Source organism: Diceros bicornis, chromosome 14 (genome assembly GCF_020826845.1).
Source record: "Diceros bicornis minor isolate mBicDic1 chromosome 14, mDicBic1.mat.cur, whole genome shotgun sequence".
NCBI classification, from domain to species: domain Eukaryota; kingdom Metazoa; phylum Chordata; class Mammalia; order Perissodactyla; family Rhinocerotidae; genus Diceros; species Diceros bicornis.
The window spans coordinates 69,752,324-69,775,879 of NC_080753.1; positions in this window are offsets into that span (position 1 = coordinate 69,752,324).

A 23,556-nucleotide genomic window follows, 5' to 3' on the forward strand; every position below is an offset into this window, starting at 1 on the left:
TACTTCCAGCTAGTAAGGATCACATAATTCCTAACAAAGTTTTGACACAGATTCCCAATTCGGGCATTCAGAACATATAGCACGTTGCTGTAAGCAAGCACATTCTCATTCAAAGATGCAAGTTACTATGTAGGAACAAGTTTGTATAGGTATTTCAAAGATGCCCAGAACTGAGCTAAACTTGGTATGTGTCCAACTCCTAGAAATAACTTCATGCCCCATCTCCCTTACTTCCAGCTAGTAAGGATCACATAATTCCTAACAATGTTTTGACACAGATTCCCAATTCGGGCATTCAGAACATATAGCACGTTGCTGTAGGCAAGCACATTCTCATTCAAAGATGCAAGTTACTATGTAGGAACAAGTTTGTATAGGTATTTCAAAGATGCCCAGAACTGAGCTAAACTTGGTATGTGTCGAACTCCTAGAAATAACTTCATGCCCCATCTCCCTTACTTCCAGCTAGTAAGGATCACATAATTCCTAACAAAGTTTTGACACAGATTGCCAATTCGGGCATTCAGAACATATAGCACGTTGCTGCAAGCAAGCACATTCTCATTCAAAGTTGCAAGTTACTATGTAGGAACAAGTTTGTATAGGTATTTCAAAGATGCCCAGAACTGAGCTAAACTTGGTATGTGTCGAAGTCCTAGAAATAACTTCATGCCCCATCTCCCTTACTTCCAGCTAGTAAGGATCACATAATTCCTAACAAAGTTTTGACACAGATTCCCAAATCGGGCATTCAGAACATATTGCACGTTGCTGCAAGCAAGCACATTCTCATTCAAAGTTGCAAGTTACTATGTAGGAACAAGTTTGTATAGGTATTTCAAAGATGCCCTGAACTGAGCTAAACTTGGTATGTGTCCAACTCCTAGAAATAACTTCATGCCCCATCTCCCTTACTTCCAGCTAGTAAGGATCACATAATTCCTAACAAAGTTTTGACACAGATTCCCAATTCGGGCATTCAGAACATATAGCACGTTGCTGTAAGCAAGCACATTCTCATTCAAAGATGCAAGTTACTATGTAGGAACAAGTTTCTATAGGTATTTCAAAGATGCCCAGAACTGAGCTAAACTTGGTATGTGTCCAACTCCTAGAAATAACTTCATGCCCCATCTCCCTTACTTCCAGCTTGTAAGGATCACATAATTCCTAACAAAGTTTTGACACAGATTCCCAATTCGGGCATTCAGAACATATAGCACGTTGCTGTAAGCAAGCACATTCTCATTCAAAGATGCAAGTTACTATGTAGGAACAAGTTTGTATAGGTATTTCAAAGATGCCCAGAACTGAGCTAAACTTGGTATGTGTCCAACTCCTAGAAATAACTTCATGCCCCATCTCCCTTACTTCCAGCTAGTAAGGATCACATAATTCCTAACAAAGTTTTGACACAGATTGCCAATTCGGGCATTCAGAACATATAGCACGTTGCTGTAAGCAAGCACATTCTCATTCAAAGATGCAAGTTACTATGTAGGAACAAGTTTGTATAGGTATTTCAAAGATGCCCAGAACTGAGCTAAACTTGGTATGTGTCCAACTCCTAGAAATAACTTCATGCCCCATCTCCCTTACTTCCAGCTAGTAAGGATCACATAATTCCTAACAAAGTTTTGACACAGATTCCCAATTCGGGCATTCAGAACATATAGCACGTTGCTGTAAGCAAGCACATTCTCATTCAAAGATGCAAGTTACTATGTAGGAACAAGTTTGTATAGGTATTTCAAAGATGCCCAGAACTGAGCTAAACTTGGTATGTGTCCAACTCCTAGAAATAACTTCATGCTCCATCTCCCTTACTTCCAGCTAGTAAGGATCACATAATTCCTAACAAAGTTTTGACACAGATTCCCAAATCGGGCATTCAGAACATATAGCACGTTGCTGCAAGCAAGCACATTGTCATTCAAAGTTGCAAGTTACTATGTAGGAACAAGTTTGTATAGGTATTTCAAAGATGCCCAGAACTGAGCTAAACTTGGTATGTGTCCAACTCCTAGAAATAACTTCATGCTCCATCTCCCTTACTTCCAGCTAGTAAGGATCACATAATTCCTAACAAAGTTTTGACACAGATTCCCTATTCGGGGATTCAGAACATATAGCACGTTGCTGCAAGCAAGCACATTCTCATTCAAAGTTGCAAGTTACTATGTAGGAACAAGTTTGTATAGGTATTTCAAAGATGCCCAGAACTGAGCTAAACTTGGTATGTGTCCAACTCCTAGAAATAACTTCATGCCCCATCTCACTTACTTCCAGCTAGTAAGGATCACATAATTCCTAACAAAGTTTTGACACAGATTGCCAATTCGGGCATTCAGAACATATAGCACGTTGCTGTAGGCAAGCACATTCTCATTCAAAGATGCAAGTTACTATGTAGGAACAAGTTTGTATAGGTATTTCAAAGATGCCCAGAACTGAGCTAAACTTGGTATGTGTCCAACTCCTAGAAATAACTTCATGCCCCATCTCCCTTACTTCCAGCTAGTAAGGATCACATAATTCCTAACAAGGTTTTGACACAGATTCCCAATTCGGGCATTCAGAACATATAGCACGTTGCTGTAAGCAAGCACATTCTCATTCAAAGTTGCAAGTTACTATGTAGGAACAAGTTTGTATAGGTATTTCAAAGATGCCCAGAACTGAGCTAAACTTGGTATGTGTCCAACTCCTAGAAATAACTTCATGCCCCATCTCCCTTACTTCCAGCTAGTAAGGATCACATAATTCCTAACAAAGTTTTGACACAGATTGCCAATTCGGGCATTCAGAACATATAGCACGTTGCTGTAAGCAAGCACATTCTCATTCAAAGATGCAAGTTACTATGTAGGAACAAGTTTGTATAGGTATTTCAAAGATGCCCAGAACTGAGCTAAACTTGGTATGTGTCCAACTCCTAGAAATAACTTCATGCCCCATCTCCCTTACTTCCAGCTAGTAAGGATCACATAATTCCTAACAAAGTTTTGACACAGATTCCCAATTCGGGCATTCAGAACATATAGCACGTTGCTGTAAGCAAGCACATTCTCATTCAAAGATGCAAGTTACTATGTAGGAACAAGTTTGTATAGGTATTTCAAAGATGCCCAGAACTGAGCTAAACTTGGTATGTGTCCAACTCCTAGAAATAACTTCATGCTCCATCTCCCTTACTTCCAGCTAGTAAGGATCACATATTTCCTAACAAAGTTTTGACACAGATTCCCAAATCGGGCATTCAGAACATATAGCACGTTGCTGCAAGCAAGCACATTCTCATTCAAAGTTGCAAGTTACTATGTAGGAACAAGTTTGTATAGGTATTTCAAAGATGCCCAGAACTGAGCTAAACTTGGTATGTGTCCAACTCCTAGAAATAACTTCATGCTCCATCTCCCTTACTTCCAGCTAGTAAGGATCACATAATTCCTAACAAAGTTTTGACACAGATTCCCTATTCGGGGATTCAGAACATATAGCACGTTGCTGCAAGCAAGCACATTCTCATTCAAAGTTGCAAGTTACTATGTAGGAACAAGTTTGTATAGGTATTTCAAAGATGCCCAGAACTGAGCTAAACTTGGTATGTGTCCAACTCCTAGAAATAACTTCATGCCCCATCTCACTTACTTCCAGCTAGTAAGGATCACATAATTCCTAACAAAGTTTTGACACAGATTGCCAATTCGGGCATTCAGAACATATAGCACGTTGCTGTAGGCAAGCACATTCTCATTCAAAGATGCAAGTTACTATGTAGGAACAAGTTTGTATAGGTATTTCAAAGATGCCCAGAACTGAGCTAAACTTGGTATGTGTCCAACTCCTAGAAATAACTTCATGCCCCATCTCCCTTACTTCCAGCTAGTAAGGATCACATAATTCCTAACAAAGTTTTGACACAGATTCCCAATTCGGGCATTCAGAACATATAGCACGTTGCTGTAAGCAAGCACATTCTCATTCAAAGTTGCAAGTTACTATGTAGGAACAAGTTTGTATAGGTATTTCAAAGATGCCCAGAACTGAGCTAAACTTGGTATGTGTCCAACTCCTAGAAATAACTTCATGCCCCATCTCCCTTACTTCCAGCTAGTAAGGATCACATAATTCCTAACAAAGTTTTGACACAGATTCCCAAATCGGGCATTCAGAACATATAGCACGTTGCTGTAAGCAAGCACATTCTCATTCAAAGATGCAAGTTACTATGTAGCAACAAGTTTGTATAGGTATTTCAAAGATGCCCAGAACTGAGCTAAACTTGGTATGTGTCCAACTCCTAGAAATAACTTCATGCCCCATCTCCCTTACTTCCAGCTAGTAAGGATCACATAATTCCTAACAAAGTTTTGACACAGATTGCCAATTCGGGCATTCAGAACATATAGCACGTTGCTGCAAGCAAGCACATTCTCAATCAAAGATGCAAGTTACTATGTAGGAACAAGTTTGTATAGGTATTTCAAAGATGCCCAGAACTGAGCTAAACTTGGTATGTGTCCAACTCCTAGAAATAACTTCATGCCCCATCTCCCTTACTTCCAGCTAGTAAGGATCACATAATTCCTAACAAAGTTTTGACACAGATTCCCAATTCGGGCATTCAGAACATATAGCACGTTGCTGTAAGCAAGCACATTCTCATTCAAAGATGCAAGTTACTATGTAGGAACAAGTTTGTATAGGTATTTCAAAGATGCCCAGAACTGAGCTAAACTTGGTATGTGTCCAACTCCTAGAAATAACTTCATGCCCCATCTCCCTTACTTCCAGCTAGTAAGGATCACATAATTCCTAACAAAGTTTTGACACAGATTCCCAATTCGGGCATTCAGAACATATAGCACGTTGCTGTAAGCAAGCACATTCTCATTCAAAGATGCAAGTTACTAGGTAGGAACAAGTTTGTATAGGTATTTCAAAGATGCCCAGAACTGAGCTAAACTTGGTATGTGTCCAACTCCTAGAAATAACTTCATGCCCCATCTCCCTTACTTCCAGCTAGTAAGGATCACATAATTCCTAACAAAGTTTTGACACAGATTGCCAATTCGGGCATTCAGAGCATATAGCACGTTGCTGTAAGCAAGCACATTCTCATTCAAAGATGCAAGTTACTATGTAGGAACAAGTTTGTATAGGTATTTCAAAGATGCCCAGAACTGAGCTAAACTTGGTATGTGTCCAACTCCTAGAAATAACTACATGCTCCATCTCCCTTACTTCCAGCTAGTAAGGATCACATAATTCCTAACAAAGTTTTGACACAGATTCCCAAATCGGGCATTCAGAATATATAGCACGTTGCTGCAAGCAAGCACATTCTCATTCAAAGTTGCAAGTTACTATGTAGGAACAAGTTTGTATAGGTATTTCAAAGATGCCCAGAACTGAGCTAAACTTGGTATGTGTCCAACTCCTAGAAATAACTTCATGCTCCATCTCCCTTACTTCCAGCTAGTAAGGATCACATAATTCCTAACAAAGTTTTGACACAGATTCCCTATTCGGGGATTCAGAACATATAGCACGTTGCTGCAAGCAAGCACATTCTCATTCAAAGTTGCAAGTTACTATGTAGGAACAAGTTTGTATAGGTATTTCAAAGATGCCCAGAACTGAGCTAAACTTGGTATGTGTCCAACTCCTAGAAATAACTTCATGCCCCATCTCACTTACTTCCAGCTAGTAAGGATCACATAATTCCTAACAAAGTTTTGACACAGATTGCCAATTCGGGCATTCAGAACATATAGCACGTTGCTGTAGGCAAGCACATTCTCATTCAAAGATGCAAGTTACTATGTAGGAACAAGTTTGTATAGGTATTTCAAAGATGCCCAGAACTGAGCTAAACTTGGTATGTGTCCAACTCCTAGAAATAACTTCATGCCCCATCTCCCTTACTTCCAGCTAGTAAGGATCACATAATTCCTAACAAAGTTTTGACACAGATTCCCAATTCGGGCATTCAGAACATATAGCACGTTGCTGTAAGCAAGCACATTCTCATTCAAAGTTGCAAGTTACTATGTAGGAACAAGTTTGTATAGGTATTTCAAAGATGCCCAGAACTGAGCTAAACTTGGTATGTGTCCAACTCCTAGAAATAACTTCATGCCCCATCTCCCTTACTTCCAGCTAGTAAGGATCACATAATTCCTAACAAAGTTTTGACACAGATTCCCAAATCGGGCATTCAGAACATATAGCACGTTGCTGTAAGCAAGCACATTCTCATTCAAAGATGCAAGTTACTATGTAGCAACAAGTTTGTATAGGTATTTCAAAGATGCCCAGAACTGAGCTAAACTTGGTATGTGACCAACTCCTAGAAATAACTTCATGCCCCATCTCCCTTACTTCCAGCTAGTAAGGATCACATAATTCCTAACAAAGTTTTGACACAGATTGCCAATTCGGGCATTCAGAACATATAGCACGTTGCTGCAAGCAAGCACATTCTCAATCAAAGATGCAAGTTACTATGTAGGAACAAGTTTGTATAGGTATTTCAAAGATGCCCAGAACTGAGCTAAACTTGGTATGTGTCCAACTCCTAGAAATAACTTCATGCCCCATCTCCCTTACTTCCAGCTAGTAAGGATCACATAATTCCTAACAAAGTTTTGACACAGATTCCCAATTCGGGCATTCAGAACATATAGCACGTTGCTGTAAGCAGGCACATTCTCATTCAAAGATGCAAGTTACTATGTAGGAACAAGTTTGTATAGGTATTTCAAAGATGCCCAGATCTGAGCTAAACTTGGTATGTGTCCAACTCCTAGAAATAACTTCATGCCCCATCTCCCTTACTTCCAGCTAGTAAGGATCACATAATTCCTAACAAAGTTTTGACACAGATTGCCAATTCGGGCATTCAGAACATATAGCACGTTGCTGTAAGCAAGCACATTCTCATTCAAAGATGCAAGTTACTAGGTAGGAACAAGTTTGTATAGGTATTTCAAAGATGCCCAGAACTGAGCTAAACTTGGTATGTGTCCAACTCCTAGAAATAACTTCATGCCCCATCTCCCTTACTTCCAGCTAGTAAGGATCACATAATTCCTAACAAAGTTTTGACACAGATTGCCAATTCGGGCATTCAGAGCATATAGCACGTTGCTGTAAGCAAGCACATTCTCATTCAAAGATGCAAGTTACTATGTAGGAACAAGTTTGTATAGGTATTTCAAAGATGCCCAGAACTGAGCTAAACTTGGTATGTGTCCAACTCCTAGAAATAACTACATGCTCCATCTCCCTTACTTCCAGCTAGTAAGGATCACATAATTCCTAACAAAGTTTTGACACAGATTCCCAAATCGGGCATTCAGAATATATAGCACGTTGCTGCAAGCAAGCACATTCTCATTCAAAGTTGCAAGTTACTATGTAGGAACAAGTTTGTATAGGTATTTCAAAGATGCCCAGAACTGAGCTAAACTTGGTATGTGTTCAACTCCAAGAAATAACTTCATGCCCCATCTCCCTTACTTCCAGCTAGTAAGGATCACATAATTCCTAACAAAGTTTTGACACAGATTCCCAATTCGGGCATTCAGAACATATAGCACGTTGCTGTAGGCAAGCACATTCTCATTCAAAGTTGCAAGTTACTATGTAGGAACAAGTTTATATAGGTATTTCAAAGATGCCCAGAACTGAGCTAAACTTGATATGTGTCCAACTCCTAGAAATAACTTCATGCCCCATCTCCCTTACTTCCAGCTAGTAAGGATCACATAATTCCTAACAAAGTTTTGACACAGATTCCCTATTCGGGCATTCAGAACATATAGCACGTTGCTGTAAGCAAGCACATTCTCATTCAAAGATGCAAGTTACTAGGTAGGAACAAGTTTGTATAGCTTTTTCAAAGATGCCCAGAACTGAGCTAAACTTGGTATGTGTCCAACTCCTAGAAATAACTTCATGCTCCATCTCCCTTACTTCCAGCTAGTAAGGATCACATAATTCCTAACAAAGTTTTGACACAGATTCCCTATTCGGGGATTCAGAACATATAGCACGTTGCTGCAAGCAAGCACATTCTCATTCAAAGTTGCAAGTTACTATGTAGGAACAAGTTTGTATAGGTATTTCAAAGATGCCCAGAACTGAGCTAAACTTGGTATGTGTCCAACTCCTAGAAATAACTTCATGCCCCATCTCCCTTACTTCCAGCTAGTAAGGATCACATAATTCCTAACAAAGTTTTGACACAGATTGCCAATTCGGGCATTCAGAACATATAGCACGTTGCTGTAGGCAAGCACATTCTCATTCAAAGATGCAAGTTACTATGTAGGAACAAGTTTGTATAGGTATTTCAAAGATGCCCAGAACTGAGCTAAACTTGGTATGTGTCCAACTCCTAGAAATAACTTCATGCCCCATCTCCCTTACTTCCAGCTAGTAAGGATCACATAATTCCTAACAAGGTTTTGACACAGATTCCCAATTCGGGCATTCAGAACATATAGCACGTTGCTGTAAGCAAGCACATTCTCATTCAAAGTTGCAAGTTACTATGTAGGAACAAGTTTGTATAGGTATTTCAAAGATGCCCAGAACTGAGCTAAACTTGGTATGTGTCCAACTCCTAGAAATAACTTCATGCCCCATCTCACTTACTTCCAGCTAGTAAGGATCACATAATTCCTAACAAAGTTTTGACACAGATTCCCAAATCGGGCATTCAGAACATATAGCACGTTGCTGTAAGCAAGCACATTCTCATTCAAAGATGCAAGTTACTAGGTAGGAACAAGTTTGTATAGGTATTTCAAAGATGCCCAGAACTGAGCTAAACTTGGTATGTGTCCAACTCCTAGAAATAACTTCATGCCCCATCTCCCTTACTTCCAGCTAGTAAGGATCACATAATTCCTAACAAAGTTTTGACACAGATTGCCAATTCGGGCATTCAGAACATATAGCACGTTGCTGCAAGCAAGCACATTCTCAATCAAAGATGCAAGTTACTATGTAGGAACAAGTTTGTATAGGTATTTCAAAGATGCCCAGAACTGAGCTAAACTTGGTATGTGTCCAACTCCTAGAAATAACTTCATGCCCCATCTCCCTTACTTCCAGCTAGTAAGGATCACATAATTCCTAACAAAGTTTTGACACAGATTCCCAATTCGGGCATTCAGAACATATAGCACGTTGCTGTAAGCAAGCACATTCTCATTCAAAGATGCAAGTTACTATGTAGGAACAAGTTTGTATAGGTATTTCAAAGATGCCCAGAACTGAGCTAAACTTGGTATGTGTCCAACTCCTAGAAATAACTTCATGCCCCATCTCCCTTACTTCCAGCTAGTAAGGATCACATAATTCCTAACAAAGTTTTGACACAGATTCCCAATTCGGGCATTCAGAACATATAGCACGTTGCTGTAAGCAAGCACATTCTCATTCAAAGATGCAAGTTACTATGTAGGAACAAGTTTGTATAGGTATTTCAAAGATGCCCAGAACTGAGCTAAACTTGGTATGTGTCCAACTCCTAGAAATAACTTCATGCCCCATCTCCCTTACTTCCAGCTAGTAAGGATCACATAATTCCTAACAATGATTTGACACAGATTCCCAATTCGGGCATTCAGAACATATAGCACGTTGCTGTAATCAAGCACATTTTCATTCAAAGTTGCAAGTTACTATGTAGGAACAAGTTTATATAGGTATTTCAAAGATGCCCAGAACTGAGCTAAACTTGGTATGTGTCCAACTCCTAGAAATAACTTCATGCCCCATCTCCCTTACTTCCAGCTAGTAAGGATCACATAATTCCTAACAAAGTTTTGACACAGATTGCCAATTCCGGCATTCAGAACATATAGCACGTTGCTGTAAGCAAGCACATTCTCATTCAAAGATGCAAGTTACTATGTAGGAACAAGTTTGTATAGGTATTTCAAAGATGCCCAGAACTGAGCTAAACTTGGTATGTGTCCAACTCCTAGAAATAACTTCATGCCCCATCGCCCTTACTTCCAGCTAGTAAGGATCGCATAATTCCTAACAAAGTTTTGACACAGATTCACAATTCGGGCATTCAGAACATATAGCACGTTGCTGCAAGCAAGCACATTCTCATTCAAAGTTGCAAGTTACTAGGTAGGAACAAGTTTGTATAGGTATTTCAAAGATGCCCAGAACTGAGCTAAACTTTGTATGTCTCCAACTCCAAGAAATAACATCATGCCCTATCTCCCTTACTTCCAGCTAGTAAGGATCACATAATTCCTAACAAAGTTTTGACACAGATTCCCAATTCGGGCATTTAGAACATATAGCACGTTGCTGTAAGCTAGCACATTCTCATTCAAAGTTGCAAGTTACTATGTAGGAACAAGTTTGTATAGGTATTTCAAAGATGCCCAGAACTGAGCTAAACTTGGTATGTGTCCAACTCCTAGAAATAACTTCATGCCCCATCTCCCTTACTTCCAGCTAGTAAGGATCACATAATTCCTAACAAAGTTTTGACACAGATTCCCAATTCGGGCATTCAGAACATATAGCACGTTGCTCTAAGCAAGCACATTTTCATTCAAAGTTGCAAGTTACTATGTAGGAACAAGTTTGTATAGGTATTTCAAAGATGCCCAGAACTGAGCTAAACTTGGTATGTGTCCAACTCCTAGAAATAACTTCATGCCCCATCTCCCTTACTTCCAGCTAGTAAGGATCACATCATTCCTAACAAAGTTTTGACACAGATTCCCAATTCGGGCATTCAGAACATATAGCACGTTGCTGTAAGCAATCAGATTCTCATTCAAAGATGCAAGTTACTATGTAGGAACAAGTTTGTATAGGTATTTCAAAGATGCCCAGAACTGAGCTAAACTTGGTATGTGTCCAACTCCTAGAAATAACTTCATGCCCCATCTCCCTTACTTCCAGCTAGTAAGGATCACATAATTCCTAACAAAGTTTTGACACAGATTCCCAATTCGGGCATTCAGAACATATAGCACGTTGCTGTAAGCAAGCACATTCTCATTCAAAGTTGCAAGTTACTATGTAGAAACAAGTTTGTATAGGTATTTCAAAGATGCCCAGAACTGAGCTAAACTTGGTATGTGTCCAACTCCTAGAAATAACTTCATGCCCCATCTCCCTTACTTCCAGCTAGTAAGGATCACATAATTCCTAACAAAGTTTTGACACAGATTCCCAATTCGGGCATTCAGAACATATAGCACGTTGCTGTAAGCAAGCACATTCTCATTCAAAGTTGCAAGTTACCCTGTAGGAACAAGTTTGTATAGGTATTTCAAAGATGCCCAGAACTGAGCTAAACTTGGTATGTGTCCAACTCCTAGAAATAACTTCATGCCCCATCTCCCTTACTTCCAGCTAGTAAGGATCACATAATTCCTAAGAAAGTTTTGACACAGATTGCCAATTCGGGCATTCAGAACATATAGCACGTTGCTGTAAGCAAGCACATTCTCATTCAAAGTTGCAAGTTACTATGTAGGAACAAGTGTGTATAGGTATTTCAAAGATGCCCAGAACTGAGCTAAACTTGGTATGTGTCCAACTCCTAGAAATAACTTCATGCCCCATCTCCCTTACTTCCAGCTAGTAAGGATCACATAATTCCTAACAAAGTTTTGACACAGATTGCCAATTCGGGCATTCAGAACATATAGCACGTTGCTGTAAGCAAGCACATTCTCATTCAAAGATGCAAGTTACTATGTAGGAACAAGTTTGTATAGGTATTTCAAAGATGCCCAGAACTGAGCTAAACTTGGTATGTGTCCAACTCCTAGAAATAACTTCATGCCCCATCTCCCTTACTTCCAGCTCGTAAGGATCACATAATTCCTAACAAAGTTTTGACACAGATTCCCAATTCGGGCATTCAGAACATATAGCACGTTGCTGTAAGCAAGCAGATTCTCATTCAAAGATGCAAGTTACTAGGTAGGAACAAGTTTGTATAGGTATTTCAAAGATGCCCAGAACTGAGCTAAACTTGGTATGTGTCCAACTCCTAGAAATAACTTCATGCCCCATCTCCCTTACTTCCAGCTAGTAAGGATCACATAATTCCTAACAAAGTTTTGACACAGATTGCCAATTCGGGCATTCAGAACATATAGCACGTTGCTGTAAGCAAGCACATTCTCATTCAAAGATGCAAGTTACTAGGTAGGAACAAGTTTGTATAGGTATTTCAAAGATGCCCAGAACTGAGCTAAACTTGGTATGTGTCCAACTCCTAGAAATAACTTCATGCCCCATCTCCCTTACTTCCAGCTAGTAAGGATCACATAATTCCTAACAAAGTTTTGACACAGATTCCCAATTCGGGCATTCAGAACATATAGCACGTTGCTGTAAGCAAGCACATTCTCATTCAAAGATGCAAGTTACTAGGTAGGAACAAGTTTGTATAGGTATTTCAAAGATGCCCAGAACTGAGCTAAACTTGGTATGTGTCCAACTCCTAGAAATAACTTCATGCCCCATCTCCCTTACTTCCAGCTAGTAAGGATCACATAATTCCTAACAAAGTTTTGACACAGATTCCCTATTCGGGCATTCAGAACATATAGCACGTTGCTGCAAGCAAGCACATTCTCATTCAAAGTTGCAAGTTACTATGTAGGAACAAGTTTGTATAGGTATTTCAAAGATGCCCAGAACTGAGCTAAACTTGGTATGTGTCCAACTCCTAGAAATAACTTCATGCCCCATCTCCCTTACTTCCAGGTAGTAAGGATAACATAATTCCTAACAAAGTTTTGACACAGATTCCCAATTCGGGCATTCAGAACATATAGCACGTTGCTGTAAGCAAGCAGATTCTCATTCAAAGATGCAAGTTACTATGTAGGAACAAGTTTGTATAGGTATTTCAAAGATGCCCAGAACTGAGCTAAACTTGGTATGTGTCCAACTCCTAGAAATATCTTCATGCCCCATCTCCCTTACTTCCAGCTAGTAAGGATCACATAATTCCTAACAAAGTTTTGACACAGATTCCCAATTCGGGCATTCAGAACATATAGCACGTTGCTGTAAGCAAGCACATTCTCATTCAAAGATGCAAGTTACTATGTAGGAACAAGTTTGTATAGGTATTTCAAAGATGCCCAGAACTGAGCTAAACTTGGTATGTGTCCAACTCCTAGAAATAACTTCATGCCCCATCTCCCTTACTTCCAGCTAGTAAGGATCACATAATTCCTAACAAAGTTTTGACACAGATTCCCAATTCGGGCATTCAGAACATATAGCACGTTGCTGTAAGCAAGCACATTCTCATTCAAAGTTGCAAGTTACTATGTAGGAACAAGTTTGTATTGGTATTTCAAAGATGCCCAGAACTGAGCTAAACTTGGTATGTGTCCAACTCCTAGAAATAACTTCATGCCCCATCTCCCTTACTTCCAGCTAGTAAGGATCACATAATTCCTAACAAAGTTTTGACACATATTCCCAATTCGGGCATTCAGAACATATAGCACGTTGCTGTAAGCAAGCAGATTCCCATTCAAAGATGCAAGTTACTATGTAGGAACAAGTTTGTATAGGTATTTCAAAGATGCCCAGAACTGAGCTAAACTTGGTATGTGTCCAACTCCTAGAAATAACTTCATGCCCCATCTCCCTTACTTCCAGCTCGTAAGGATCACATAATTCCTAACAAAGTTTTGACACAGATTCCCAATTCGGGCATTCAGAACATATAGCACGTTGCTGTAAGCAAGCACATTCTCATTCAAAGATGCAAGTTACTATGTAGGAACAAGTTTGTATACGTATTTCAAAGATGCCCAGAACTGAGCTAAACTTGGTATGTGTCCAACCCCTAGAAATAACTTCATGCCCCATCTCCCTTACTTCCAGCTAGTAAGGATCACATAATTCCTAACAAAGTTTTGACACAGATTCCCTATTCGGGCATTCAGAACATATAGCACGTTGCTGCAAGCAAGCACATTCTCATTCAAAGATGCAAGTTACTATGTAGGAACAAGTTTCTATAGGTATTTCAAAGATGCCCAGAACTGAGCTAAACGTTGTATGTGTCCAACTCCTAGAAATAACTTCATGCCCCATCTCCCTTACTTCCAGCTAGTAAGGATCACATAATTCCTAACAAAGTTTTGACACAGATTCCCTATTCGGGCATTCAGAACATATAGCACGTTGCTGCAAGCAAGCACATTCTCATTCAAAGATGCAAGTTACTATGTAGGAACAAGTTTGTATAGGTATTTCAAAGATGCCCAGAACTGAGCTAAACTTGGTATGTCTCCAACTCCAAGAAATAACTTCATGCCCCATCTCCCTTACTTCCAGCTAGTAAGGATCACATAATTCCTAACAAAGTTTTGACACAGATTCCCTATTCGGGTATTCAGAACATATAGCACGTTGCTGTAAGCAAGCACATTCTCATTCAAAGTTGCAAGTTACTATGTAGGAACAAGTTTGTATAGGTATTTCAAAGATGCCCAGAACTGAGCTAAACTTGGTATGTGTCCAACTCCTAGAAATAACTTCATGCCCCATCTCCCTTACTTCCAGCTAGTAAGGATCACATAATTCCTAACAAAGTTTTGACACAGATTCCCAATTCGGGCATTCAGAACATATAGCACGTTGCTGTAAGCAAGCACATTCTCATTCAAAGTTGCAAGTTACTATGTAGGAACAAGTTTGTATAGGCATTTCAAAGATGCCCAGAACTGAGCTAAACTTCGTATGGGTCCAACTCCTAGAAATAACTTCATGCCCCATCTCCCTTACTTCCAGCTAGTAAGGATCACATAATTCCTAACAAAGTTTTGACACAGATTCCCAATTCGGGCATTCAGAACATATAGCACGTTGCTGTAAGCAAGCAGATTCTCGTTCAAAGATGCAAGTTACTATGTAGGAACAAGTTTGTATAGGTATTTCAAAGATGCCCAGAACTGAGCTAAACTTGGTATGTGTCCAACTCCTAGAAATAACTTCATGCCCCATCTCCCTTACTTCCAGCTAGTAAGGATCACGTAATTCCTAACAAAGTTTTGACACAGATTGCCAATTCGGGCATTCAGAACATATAGCACGTTGCTGTAAGCAAGCACATTTTCATTCAAAGTTGAAAGTTACTAGGTAGGAACAAGTTTGTATAGGTATTTCAAAGATGCCCAGAACTGAGCTAAACTTGGTATGTGTCCAACTCCTAGAAATAACTTCATGCAACATCTCCCTTACTTCCAGCTAGTAAGGATCACATAATTCCTAACAAAGTTTTGACACAGATTCCCTATTCGGGCATTAAGAACATATAGCACGTTGCTATAAGCAAGCAGATTCTCATTCAAAGATGCAAGTTACTAGGTAGGAACAAGTTTGTATAGGTATTTCAAAGATGCCCAGAACTGAGCTAAACTTGGTATGTGTCCAACTCCTAGAAATAACTTCATGCCCCATCTCCCTTACTTCCAGCTAGTAAGGATCACATAATTTCTAACAAAGTTTTGACACAGATTCCCTATTCGGGCATTCAGAACATATAGCACGTTGCTGCAAGCAAGCACATTCTCATTCAAAGATGCAAGTTACTAGGTAGGAACAAGTTTGTATAGGTATTTCAAAGATGCCCAGAACTTAGCTAAACTTGGTATGTGTCCAACTCCTAGAAATAACTTCATGCTCCATCTCCCTTACTTCCAGCTAGTAAGGATCACATAATTCCTAACAAAGTTTTGACACAGATTCCCTATTCGGGCATTCAGAACATATAGCACGTTGCTGCAAGCAAGCACATTCTCATTCCAAGTTGCAAGTTACTATGTAGGAACAAGTTTGTATAGGTATTTCAAAAATGCCCAGAACTGAGCTAAACTTGGTATGTGTCCAACTCCTAGAAATAACTTCATGCCCCATCTCCCTTACTTCCAGCTAGTAAGGATCACATAATTCCTAACAAAGTTTTGAGACAGATTCCCAATTCGGGCATTCAGAACATATAGCACGTTGCTGTAAGCAAGCACATTCTCATTCAAAGATGCAAGTTACTATGTAGGAACAAGTTTGTATAGGTATTTCAAAGATGCACAGAACAGAGCTAAACTTGGTATGTGTCCAACTCCTAGAAATAACTTCATGCCCCATCTCCCTTACTTCCAGCTAGTAAGGATCACATAATTCCTAACAAAGTTTTGACACAGATTCCCAATTCGGGCATTCAGAACATATAGCACGTTGCTGTAAGCAAGCACATTCTCATTCAAAGATGCAAGTTACTATGTAGGAACAAGTTTGTATAGGTATTTCAAAGATGCCCAGAACTGAGCTAAACTTGGTATGTGTCCAACTCCTAGAAATAACTTCATGCCCCATCTCCCTTACTTCCAGCTAGTAAGGATCACATAATTCCTAACAAAGTTTTGACACAGATTCCCTATTCGGGTATTCAGAACATATAGCACGTTGCTGTAAGCAAGCACATTCTCATTCAAAGTTGCAAGTTACTATGTAGGAACAAGTTTGTATAGGTATTTCAAAGATGCCCAGAACTGAGCTAAACTTGGTATGTGTCCAACTCCTAGAAATAACATCATGCCCCATCTCCCTTACTTCCAGCTAGTAAGGATCACATAATTCCTAACAAAGTTTTGACACAGATTCCCTATTCGGGCATTCAGAACATATAGCACGTTGCTGTAAGCAAGCAGATTCTCATTCAAAGATGCAAGTTACTAGGTAGGAACAAGTTTGTATAGGTATTTCAAAGATGCCCAGAACTGAGCTAAACTTGGTATGTGTCCAACTCCTAGAAATAACTTCATGCCCCATCTCCCTTACTTCCAGCTAGTAAGGATCACATAATTTCTAACAAAGTTTTCACACAGATTCCCTATTCGGGCATTCAGAACATATAGCACGTTGCTGCAAGCAAGCACATTCTCATTCAAAGATGCAAGTTACTAGGTAGGAACAAGTTTGTATAGGTATTTCAAAGATGCCCAGAACTGAGCTAAACTTGGTATGTGTCCAACTCCAAGAAATAACTTCATGCTCCATCTCCCTTACTTCCAGCTAGTAAGGATCACATAATTCCTAACAAAGTTTTGACACAGATTCCCTATTCGGGCATTCAGAACATATAGCACGTTGCTGAAAGCAAGCACATTCTCATTCAAAGTTGCAAGTTACTATGTAGGAACAAGTTTGTATAGGTATTTCAAAAATGCCCAGAACTGAGCTAAACTTGGTATGTGTCCAACTCCTAGAAATAACTTCATGCCTCATCTCCCTTACTTCCAGCTAGTAAGGATCACATAATTCCTAACAAAGTTTTGACACAGATTGCCAATTCGGGCATTCAGAACATATAGCACGTTGCTGTAAGCAAGCACATTCTCATTCAAAGATGCAAGTTACTATGTAGGAACAAGTTTGTATAGGTATTTCAAAGATGCCCAGAACTGAGCTAAACATGGTATGTGTCCAACTCCTAGAAAAAACTTCATGCCCCATCTCCCTTACTTCCAGCTAGTAAGGATCACATAATTCCTAACAAAGTTTTGACACAGATTCCCAATTCGGGCATTCAGAACATATAGCACGTTGCTGTAAGCAAGCAGATTCCCATTCAAAGATGCAAGTTACTATGTAGGAACAAGTTTGTATAGGTATTTCAAAGATGCCCAGAACTGAGCTAAACTTGCTATGTGTCCAACTCCTAGAAATAACTTCATGCCCCATCTCCCTTACTTCCAGCTAGTAAGGATCACATAATTCCTAACAAAGTTTTGACACAGATTCCCAATTCGGGCATTCAGAACATATAGCACGTTGCTGTAAGCAAGCACATTCTCATTCAAAGATGCAAGTTACTATGTAGGAACAAGTTTGTATAGGAATTTCAAAGATGCCCAGAACTGAGCTAAACTTGGTATGTGTCCAACTCCTAGAAATAACTTCATGCCCCATCTCCCTTACTTCCAGCTAGTAAGGATCACATAATTCCTAACAAAGTTTTGACACAGATTCCCAATTCGGGCATTCAGAACATATAGCACGTTGCTGTAAGCAAGCACATTCTCATTCAAAGTTGCAAGTTACTATGTAGGAATAAGTTTGTATTGGTATTTCAAAGATGCCCAGAACTGAGCTAAACTTGGTATGTGTCCAACTCCTAGAAATAACTTCATGCCCCATCTCCCTTACTTCCAGCTAGTAAGGATCACATAATTCCTAACAAAGTTTTGACACATATTCCCAATTCGGGCATTCAGAACATATTGCACGTTGCTGTAAGCAAGCAGATTCCCATTCAAAGATGCAAGTTACTATGTAGGAACAAGTTTGTATAGGTATTTCAAAGATGCCCAGAACTGAGCTAAACTTGGTATGTGTCCAACTCCTAGAAATAACTTCATGCCCCATCTCCCTTACTTCCAGCTCGTAAGGATCACATAATTCCTAACAAAGTTTTGACACAGATTCCCAATTCGGGCATTCAGAACATATAGCACGTTGCTGTAAGCAAGCACATTCTCATTCAAAGATGCAAGTTACTATGTAGGAACAAGTTTGTATAGGTATTTCAAAGATGCCCAGAACTGAGCTAAACTTGGTATGTGTCCAACTCCTAGAAATAACTTCATGCCCCATCTCCCTTACTTCCAGCTAGTAAGGATCACATAATTCCTAACAAAGTTTTGACACAGATTCCCAATTCGGGCATTCAGAACATATAGCACGTTGCTGTAAGCAAGCACATTCTCATTCAAAGATGCAAGTTACTATGTAGGAACAAGTTTGTATAGGTATTTCAAAGATGCCCAGAACTGAGCTAAACTTGGTATGTGTCCAACTCCTAGAAATAACTTCATGCCCCATCTCCCTTACTTCCAGCTAGTAAGGATCACATAATTCCTAACAAAGTTTTGACACAGATTGCCAATTCGGGCATTCAAAACATATAGCACGTTGCTGTAAGGAAGAACATTCTCATTCAAAGATGCAAGTTACTATGTAGGAACAAGTTTGTATAGGTATTTCAAAGATGCCCAGAACTGAGCTAAACTTGGTATGTGTCCAACTCCTAGAAATAACTTCATGCCCCATCTCCCTTACTTCCAGCTAGTAAGGATCACATAATTCCTAACAAAGTTTTGACACAGATTCCCAATTGGGGCATTCAGAACATATAGCACGTTGCTGTAAGCAAGCACATTCTCATTCAAAGTTGCAAGTTACTATGTAGGAACAAGTTTGTATTGGTATTTCAAAGATGCCCAGAACTGAGCTAAACTTGGTATGTGTCCAACTCCTAGAAATAACTTCATGCCCCATCTCCCTTACTTCCAGCTAGTAAGGATCACATCATTCCTAACAAAGTTTTGACACAGATTCCCAATTCGGGCATTCAGAACATATAGCACGTTGCTGTAAGCAAGCAGATTCTCATTCAAAGATGCAAGTTACTATGTAGGAACAAGTTTGTATAGGTATTTCAAAGATGCCCAGAACTGAGCTAAACTTGGTATGTGTCCAACTCCTAGAAATAACTTCATGCCCCATCTCCCTTACTTCCACCTAGTAAGGATCACATAATTCCTAACAAAGTTTTGACACAGATTCCCTATTCGGGCATTCAGAACATATAGCACGTTGCTGCAAGCAAGCACATTCTCATTCAAAGATGCAAGTTACTATGTAGGAACAAGTTTGTATAGGTATTTCAAAGATGCCCAGAACTGAGCTAAACTTGCTATGTGTCCAACTCCTAGAAATAACTTCATGCCCCATCTCCCATACTTCCAGCTAGTAAGGATCACATAATTCCTAACAATGTTTTGACACAGATTCCCTATTCGGGCATTCAGAACATATAGCACGTTGCTGTAAGCAAGCACATTCTCATTCAAAGTTGCAAGTTACTATGTAGGAACAAGTTTGTATAGGTATTTCAAAGATGCCCAAAACTGAGCTAAACTTGGTATGTGTCCAACTCCCAGAAATAACTTCATGCCCCATCTCCCTTACTTCCAGCTAGTAAGGATCACATAATTCCTAACAAAGTTTTGACACATATTCCCAATTCGGGCATTCAGAACATATAGCACGTTGCTGTAAGCAAGCACATTTTCATTCAAAGTTGCAAGTTACTATGTAGGAACAAGTTTGTATAGGTATTTCAAAGATGCCCAGAACTGAGCGAAACTTGGTATGTGTCCAACTCCTAGAAATAACTTCATGCCCCATCTCCCTTACTTCCAGCTAGTAAGGATCACATAATTCCTAACAAAGTTTTGACACAGATTCCCAATTCGGGCATTCAGAACATATAGCACGTTGCTGTAAGCAAGCACATTCTCATTCAAAGTTGCAAGTTACTATGTAGGAACAAGTTTGTATAGGTATTTCAAAGATGCCCAGAACTGAGCTAAACTTGGTATGTGTCCAACTCCTAGAAATAACTTCATGCCCCATCTCCCTTACTTCCAGCTAGTAAGGATCACATAATTCCTAACAAAGTTTTGACACAGATTCCCAATTCGGGCATTCAGAACATATAGCACGTTGCTGTAAGCAAGCACATTCTCATTCAAAGTTGCAAGTTACTATGTAGGAACAAGTTTGTATAGGTATTTCAAAGATGCCCAGAACTGAGCTAAACTTGGTATGTGTCCAACTCCTAGAAATAACTTCATGCCCCATCTCCCTTACTTCCACCTAGTAAGGATCACATAATTCCTAACAAAGTTTTGACACAGATTCCCTATTCGGGCATTCAGAACATATAGCACGTTGCTGCAAGCAAGCACATTCTCATTCAAAGATGCAAGTTACTATGTAGGAACAAGTTTGTATAGGTATTTCAAAGATGCCCAGAACTGAGCTAAACTTGGTATGTCTCCAACTCCAAGAAATAACTTCATGCCCCATCTCCCTTACTTCCAGCTAGTAAGGATCACATAATTCCTAACAATGTTTTGACACAGATTCCCTATTCGGGCATTCAGAACATATAGCACGTTGCTGTAAGCAAGCACATTCTCATTCAAAGTTGCAAGTTACTATGTAGGAACAAGTTTGTATAGGTATTTCAAAGATGCCCAGAACTGAGCTAAACTTGGTATGTGTCCAACTCCTAGAAATAACTTCATGCCCCATCTCCCTTACTTCCAGCTAGTAAGGATCACATAATTCCTAACAAAGTTTTGACACAGATTCCCAATTCGGGCATTCAGAACATATAGCACGTTGCTGTAAGCAAGCACATTTTCATTCAAAGTTGCAAGTTACTATGTAGGAACAAGTTTGTATAGGTATTTCAAAGATGCCCAGAACTGAGCGAAACTTGGTATGTGTCCAACTCCTAGAAATAACTTCATGCCCCATCTCCCTTACTTCCAGCTAGTAAGGATCACATAATTCCTAACAAAGTTTTGACACAGATTCCCAATTCGGGCATTCAGAACATATAGCACGTTGCTGTAAGCAAGCACATTCTCATTCAAAGTTGCAAGTTACTATGTAGGAACAAGTTTGTATAGGTATTTCAAAGATGCCCAGAACTGAGCTAAACTTGGTATGTGTCCAACTCCTAGAAATAACTTCATGCCCCATCTCCCTTACTTCCAGCTAGTAAGGATCACATAATTCCTAACAAAGTTTTGACACAGATTCCCAATTCGGGCATTCAGAACATATAGCACGTTGCTGTAAGCAAGCACATTCTCATTCAAAGTTGCAAGTTACTATGTAGGAACAAGTTTGTATAGGTATTTCAAAGATGCCCAGAACTGAGCTAAACTTGGTATGTGTCCAACTCCTAGAAATAACTTCATGCCCCATCTCCCTTACTTCCAGCTAGTAAGGATCACATAATTCCTAACAAAGTTTTGACACAGATTCCCAATTCGGGCATTCAGAACATATAGCACGTTGCTGTAGGCAAGCACATTCTCATTCAAAGTTGCAAGTTACTATGTAGGAACAAGTTTGTATAGGTATTTCAAAGATGCCCAGAACTGAGCTAAACTTGGTATGTGTCCAACTCCTAGAAATAACTTCATGCCCCATCTCCCTTACTTCCAGCTAGTAAGGATCACATAATTCCTAACAAAGTTTTGACACAGATTCCCAAATCGGGCATTCAGAACATATAGCACGTTGCTGCAGGCAAGCACATTCTCATTCAAAGTTGCAAGTTACTATGTAGGAACAAGTTTGTATAGGTATTTCAAAGATGCCCAGAACTGAGCTAAACTTGCTATGTGTCCAACTCCAAGAAATAACTTCATGCCCCATCTCCCTTACTTCCAGCTAGTAAGGATCACATAATTCCTAACAAAGTTTTGACACAGATTCCCAATTCGGGCATTCAGAACATATAGCACGTTGCTGTAAGCAAGCACATTCTCATTCAAAGTTGCAAGTTACTATGTAGGAACAAGTTTGTATAGGTATTTCAAAGATGCCCAGAACTGAGCTAAACTTGGTATGTGTCCAACTCCTAGAAATAACTTCATGCCCCATCTCCCTTACTTCCAGCTAGTAAGGATCACATAATTCCTAACAAAGTTTTGACACAGATTCCCAATTCGGGCATTCAGAACATATAGCACGTTGCTGTAAGCAAGCACATTCTCATTCAAAGTTGCAAGTTACTATGTAGGAACAAGTTTGTATAGGTATTTCAAAGATGCCCAGAACTGAGCTAAACTTGGTATGTGTCCAACTCCTAGAAATAACTTCATGCCCCATCTCCCTTACTTCCAGCTAGTAAGGATCACATAATTCCTAACAAAGTTTTGACACAGATTCCCTATTCGGGCATTCAGAACATATAGCACGTTGCTATAAGCAAGCAGATTCTCATTCAAAGATGCAAGTTACTAGGTAGGAACAAGTTTGTATAGGTATTTCAAAGATGCCCAGAACTGAGCTAAACTTGGTATGTGTCCAACTCCTAGAAATAACTTCATGCCCCATCTCCCTTACTTCCAGCTCGTAAGGATCACATAATTCCTAACAAAGTTTTGACACAGATTTCCAATTCGGGCATTCAGAACATATAGCACGTTGCTGTAAGCAAGCACATTCTCATTCAAAGATGCAAGTTACTATGTAGGAACAAGTTTGTATAGGTATTTCAAAGATGCCCAGAACAGAGCTAAACTTGGTATGTGTCCAACTCCTAGAAATAACTTCATGCCCCATCTCCCTTACTTCCAGCTAGTAAGGATCACATAATTCCTAACAAAGTTTTGACACAGATTCCCAATTCGGGCATTCAGAACATATAGCACGTTGCTGTAAGCAAGCACATTCTCATTCAAAGATGCAAGTTACTATGTAGGAACAAGTTTGTATAGGTATTTCAAAGATGCCCAGAACTGAGCTAAACTTGGTATGTGTCCAACTCCTAGAAATAACTTCATGCCCCATCTCCCTTACTTCCAGCTAGTAAGGATCACATAATTCCTAACAAAGTTTTGACACAGATTCCCTATTCGGGTATTCAGA